General features: G+C 51.5%; 1 protein-coding gene across 1 annotated transcript in view; it reads right to left on the minus strand.

Annotated features, from left to right (window-relative positions):
* Positions 1 to 6,641, minus strand: part of LOC116839906 (poly [ADP-ribose] polymerase tankyrase-1) — a 325,729-nt gene that overhangs the window by 22,463 nt on the left and 296,625 nt on the right.

The raw sequence follows: 6,641 nt of genomic DNA on the forward strand, positions 1-6,641 counted from the left end.
AAGAAAGATTTTATGGAAAGACTATGTTGACATAATAAAGAATGTATAACTCAGGTATATAATCTTCCATTTCTTGGTTTCTGGGGGGATCAATATATTGTGATGTTTGTATATTACTATTACCTGCTATCAAGAACTATAATTTCACCTGCAGGGAAGTGACTTTTGGTAGACAATTACACTTTAAGTAACAGAATTTAATAACAGCCCAAATAAATATTGTATTCAACTCTGTTGGCAGTTGACCCTGTCTGTTAGGCAAGCAATATGAATCTGTATGAACTCTGGAATTCCAAACTTTTGTCTGTCTAAGCAAGAAGTAGCTTAAACATTTTCAACTTACTTTAAAAAGAAAACAAAACAAAAACACACTAGCACAGCAGAGAAACAGTTACAATCTAGGCAATGTTAAGTCAGAAAATCAACATCAACTACACAAATTAAGAGGCAAGAGAGTCCAACACATGTGAACTTTGCAGTTAATATTCTGACTCTTTTGCTAGGGCAGCAAGCTGTTAGGGTGGCTAAGCAGACTCTTGGCATCAGTATTTCACTGGTGACAAGGTGATAGGACACGATGAGGTTGTCATACCATGCCTCCTTATTACACTAAGAAACAATTTGTTAAAATAGCACCCTAAGTCACTGATCCTGCATGTCCCAATGTGATTTCCTACTAACAGAAATGGATAGATCACACACAAAGGTCTAGGGCTCAAGGTCAAAGGTTTTACAATGTAATCTGTTTATTTTTCCATTTAAAAAGCTACTACCATAAAGTAGTACACACAAAACCTCCCTCCTCATTTTGATCCGTCATACGAGCCTCTGGAACATTTCTCCAAGAAAATACACTTTGTAAGAGGAATTAATGACCCAGACTCAACAGCGTGTTCAGTCGGTGTTTCCAAAAGGCTTCAAGATGCATAAGGAGCTGCCTCTTGAAGCAGTGGATACAAGCCACAGGGAAAGGGATGAAGGAGAGCACAATTCCTTTAGTTCTATTTTAACCTATGTTCCCAAACACCCTAGCTAAAAAAATGGGAAAACTGACAACTTTCATGAAGGTAGGTGCAAGCACGTGGCCCTGTGGAGCATACACATCTGGATACCACCTACAGGTAAGTGTAAAGAGTCACAGCATACAGCAGCCATCCTACCCTATCTAAATTCTTATCCTGGCACTCAATGCCTTAGTATCTAAGTGTCTCTGTGGAGAAGAAGAAAAAAAACAAAAAACAAAAAAAAACAATGAGGAGTCCTTGTGGCACCTTAGAGATTAACACATTAATTTGGGGATAAGCTTTCATGGACTAGAACCCACTTCATCAGATGTATGGCGTGGTAAATACAGGAGCACGTATAAATACACGAAAAAATGGGAATTATCCTATCGAGTGTGAGGTCAGTCTAATGAGACAATTCAATTAACATTTGGATACCAAGGGAGGAAAAATAACTTTTGTAGTTGTAATGAGAGTGGCCCATTTCAAACAGTTGACAAGAAGGTGTGAGTGACTGTACGGGGAAATTAGTATGAGGGAAATCAGGTTTAGGTTTTGTAATGTCCCAACCACTCCTAGTTTTTATTCAGGCCTAATTTGATGGTGTCCAGGTTACAAATTAATTCCAGTTCTGCAGTTTCACATTGGAGTCTTTTCTGAAGTTTTTTTTGTTGAAGAATTGCCATTTTTAGGTCTGTTATTGAGCGACCAGGGAGATAGGACAGTTACCTGTTCCGTAACTGGCATTCTTCGAGATATGTTGCTCCTGTCTATTCCATAGTAGGTGTGTGCACCAGCCACGTGCTCCGGTGCCGGAAGATTTTCCTTTAGCAGTACCCATACTGGGGGAGCATCGTGGCGACCCCTGGAGGCCTGAATATCACGTTATAAGGGGAGCCACGGGGTCCCCCACCCTCGGTTCCTTCTTGCCGGACAACTCTGACAGAGGGGAAGGAGGTAGGGATGTGGAACAGACAGGAGCAATACATCTCGAAGAACGCCCATTATGGAACATGTAACAGTCCTTTCTTCTTTGAGAGATTGCTCCTGTGTATTCCACAGTAGGTGATTCCAAGCAGTATCTGTTGGAGGTGGGTAGGAGTTCACGATGGTTTGGGACGGAGTACCGCCCTGCCGAACCCGGCGTCATTCCTAGACTGGGAGACGATCACGTAATGCGAAGTAAATGTATGAACTGATACCCAGGTGGCCGCCTTACAAATGTCCTGGATAGGGACATGGGAAACGTAGGCAGCTGAGGAGGCCTGAGCCTTTGTAGAGTGTGCCCTGATGATTGGTGGTGGGGGAATCCCTGCCAGATCATAGCACGTGCATATGCACGAGGTGATCCAGCGGGAAAGCCGCCGGGTGAAGATGGGCTGCCCCTTCGTCTGCTCGGCCAAGGCAATAAAGAGTTGAGAGGATTTCTGGAACAGCTTAGTCAGATCCAGATAAAAAGTCAATGCCCTACACACATCAAGAGCGTGGAGACAGCATTCCTTGTTGAACGAATGGGGCTTAGGACAGAGCACGGGGAAGAAAGATGCGCTGCTCTATATGGAAGGTGGAGATCACTTTTGGGAGGAACGCCGGGTGTGGGTGAAGCTGGACTTTATCCCTGTGGAAGACCGTATGGGAGGCTCTGATATCAAGGCCCTAAGTTCCGAGACCCGCTGGGCCTACATGATCGCTACAAGGAAGGCCACTTTCCACGAGAGGCGAGACCAGAAACACATGGCCAGGGGCTCAAAGGGGGTCCCATGAGTTGGGCCAAACCAGGTTTAGGTCCCATTGTGGCATAGGAGGGGTAGTGTATGGAAATGAATGGTCAAGGCCCTTCAGGAAGAGGGAGGTCATCGCGTGGGAGAAGACCGAGTGGCCTTGCACCAGCGGGTGAAAGGCCGATATGGCTGCCTGGTGCACCCTGACTGAGGCAGGTGCTAGTCCCTGGGCCCTAAGGGATAAGAGGTAGTCCAGGATAACCGGGAGAGGTGCAGTGGAGGGGGAGATTCCCCTGCTCACTCGCCCATCTGGTGAACCTGGACCACTTCGCCACGTACATCCGATGTGTGGACAGCTTCCTGCTTTCCAGGAGGACTCGCCTTACCTGCTCTGAACATCTATTCTCATTCACCCACGGAACAGCCACACTGTTAGGTGGAGCGCGGCCAGACTGGGATGGAGAAGACGCCCCCGCTCCTGGGAGAGGAGGTCCGGGTGGAGCGGTAGCGCCCTCGGGGGGGGGCCACTACGAGGTGTGGGAGGGGCCCATACCAGTGCTGGTGGGCCCATGCGGGGCTCTCAGAATGACTTCCGCCTTGCCCGCCTTCACCTTCTAAAGGACCTTGGCGATGAGGGGGAATGAGGGAAAGGCATAGAAGAGCTGGCCCGACCAGCTCAGGAGGAATGCGTTGTGGATTGTGCCTTCCCCCACCCCTCCCCTGGAGCAGAACTGGGGGCAACGCCGGTTCTGACGGGTTGCAAACAGGTCGATCTGGGGTGCTCCCCACTCTTGGAAGAGCCTGTGAGAGACCTCTGAGTGGAGCGACCATTTGCACTTGGGGGAGAAGACCCTGCTGAGGCGATCCGCTTGTGTACTGCGGACACCTGGGAGGTGAGCCACCCTCAGGGAGATATCGTGGGATATACAGAACTCCCATAGGTTCAGGGCTTCCCGACAGAGGGCTAGGGAGTGAGTCCCGCCTTGCCTGTTAATATAGTACATGGCGGTGGTGTTGTCTGTGAGGACTCTGACCACCTTGCCGCGGAGGTGCATGAGAAAAGCCACACATGCCATCCGTACCTCCCTGAGCTCCTTGACATTTATGTGAAAGGGCAAGTCCGGGGCCGACCACATTCCCTGGATTTGTATGTCCCCCGTGTGGGTTCCCCAGCCGAGGTCCGAGGCATCGGACTTCAGGTCTATCGATGGGTTGTCCTCCCTGATGGGAACCCCTTGCAGTATATTGTTCGGACAGGCCCCCCATAGTAGGGAACCCAGTATCGGGAGTGGAACCGTGAGAACCTTGTCCAGATTGTCCCGAGCTTGGGATAACTGGGAGGCCAGCCATATCTGGAGGGGCCTCACACGGAATCTGGCATGGCGGACCACATAAGTGCATGCTGCCATGTGTCCCAGGATTCGCAGACACGCCTTTGCCGTGGTCACCGGGAAGGCCGTGACCGAGGCGATGAGATCCCTTACGGTCTCAAACCTGTCCAGGGGAAGAGAGGCTGTGGCCGTGGAGGAGTTCAGCAGGGCCCCAATGAACTCTGTGCACTGAACTGGCATTAATGTTGACTTGATCTCATTCATGACCAGGCCTAGATCAATAATTGGTCGAGAGGAGCAGCTCCATGTGGGACTCCACTTTGAAACGAGACTCCCCCTTGAGGAGTCAGTTGTCCAGGTAAGGGAAGATTTGTACCCCCTCCCGCCTGAGGTAGGCCGCCACCACGGACATACATTTCGTGAAGACTCTGGAAGTTGTGGACAGGCTAAAGGGGAGGATCGCAAATTGGTAATGGTCCATCTCTACCATGAATCGGAGGAAGCGTCTGTGCCTCTTGAAAATATGCATGTGAAAATATGCCTCCTGAAGATCCAGGACCGTGTACCAGTCCCCTGGGTCCAGGGAGGGGATAATGGAGGCCAAGGACACCATGAGGAACTTGGAACGGGTCAGGAACCTGTTCAGGTCGTGCAGGTCCAGAAAGGGCCTGAGACCCCCTTTCGCTTTCGGAATCAGGAAGTATTGGGAGTAGAACACTTTGCCCTGGAACTGGACTGGTACCCTTTCCACCACCCCCAGGTGAAGCAGCTGATCCACCTCCTGACTCATGAGGAGGGCCTGGTCAGAGTACCCTGGGGCCATCCTGGAGGGCGGGTGATTTGGCGGGGGTGAGGTGAACTGCAACACGTAGCCCTTGGAAATGGTAATGAGTAGCCACTGGTCCGAAGTTATATGGGACCACGCCTTGAGGAAGGCAGACAACTGGTTGCAGAACACAAACTTTATTAATTGAGGGGTCTCCCTGGCAACAGATACGGTGACCCCCTGCAAATAGTCAAAACTGCCTCTTTCCCTGCCTCTTACCCTTAGAGGGTCCAGGCTGCGGAGCAGAGCGGGTGCCGCTGAGACCGATGCCTCTGGTCTCTGGGTTTTTTGTACGGGAGCTCATATCTGCTCCTTGCAGGCTGAGCCACCAGAAGCGGTTTGGCCTTGTCCTTAGCCAGAGGGATGTAGAGTCCCAAGGTCTGCATGGTGGTGCGGGAATCTTTCGTCTCATGCAGCCTGGCATCCGTTTGGTCTGCAAAGAGCGCCTTGCCATCGAACGGGAGGTTCTGCACTAGAGATTGGGCCTCCATCAACACCCCGGACAACAGAAGCCACAACGCCCTGTGCATGGCGATCGCGGAAGCCATCGAGCGGGGCCGCTGTGTCAGCAGCATCCAATGCCGCTTGCAGGGCCACTTTAGCTGCCACCAAACCCTCTTCCACTAGAGCCATGAAGTCCTTTCTGTACTGGTCTGGGAGGAAGGGCTCCAATTTAGGCAGGGACTCCCACAGGTTGAAGTCATACCTGCTCAGTAAGGCCTGGTGGTTCGCTACCCCAAGCTGGAAACTAGCAGACGAATAAAAATTTTTGCCAAAGGAGTCCAGTCTCCTGGCATCTTTGTTTCTGGGGGTGGGCACAGGCTGGCCCTGGCGCTCTTTGTGGTTTACCAATTCCACTACAAATGAGTTGGGTGCCGGGTGGGAATAAAGGTATTCATGGTCCTTCGCCGGCACAATGTATTTCCTCTCGGCCTTTTTCGAGATTGGGGCCAAGGAGGTGGGACTTTGCCACAGGGAGATCGAAATGTTGGCAAAACCTTGGTGCAGAGGCTGGGCCACGCGGCCCAGTGCCGAGAGCGACACGATGTTAAAGAAGGAATGTGTGTCCTGGTGGAATTGCGTGTACCGAGGATGGGTGCCGAGGCTGAGGTTGCCGATGAACACTCAGTACTGTGGGACCAGTAGGAGCGGTGTCTGTGACGTCTCCCTTGAGACCAAGATCTCCATGTCAATGAACGGTACTCACGTGACAAACTGCTTCGGTACGCGTGACAGCAATGCAAAGCCCGGTGTCCTGATGCAGAGGTACCCTGAGGGAAGCCTCTGGTGTGATGTCCAGATGAGCGGTAGCTGAAGTCTGTCCCGTTGAGAGCCGCTCCGGTACCCTTGCCTAGTAGGTGACTGTTCCTGTGCCTCACTTGGTGCCTACGCTCGCTGACAGGAGGCATAGGAGTTCCACGTGACTCCCGTCCCGACGGTGGCCCAGATGGTCTGGCCGGCATCGAGTGGGGCCGGTAGCTGACAGAAGAGCGGCTGCTGTGCGCCGAACAGTGTGGGGAGCGATCCTCAGAGGAGAAATTATGGCTGCTCAGAGAGGTCAAACCCAAAGGGGGTTTGCCTCACGACCTAGGGCACGTGCCCGTTAGGTCTCTGCCTGGGTCGACGATAAGGGGCTGCTCCGCTCCACGTGCTGATCTTAAACGCACAAAAGAAGCTTACAAGAAGTGGAAGATTGGACAAATGACCAGGGAGGAGTATCAAAATATTGCTCAGGCATGCAGGAGTGAAATCAGGAAGG

Source organism: Chelonoidis abingdonii, chromosome 5 (assembly GCF_003597395.2).
Source record: "Chelonoidis abingdonii isolate Lonesome George chromosome 5, CheloAbing_2.0, whole genome shotgun sequence".
Classification (NCBI taxonomy): domain Eukaryota; kingdom Metazoa; phylum Chordata; order Testudines; family Testudinidae; genus Chelonoidis; species Chelonoidis abingdonii.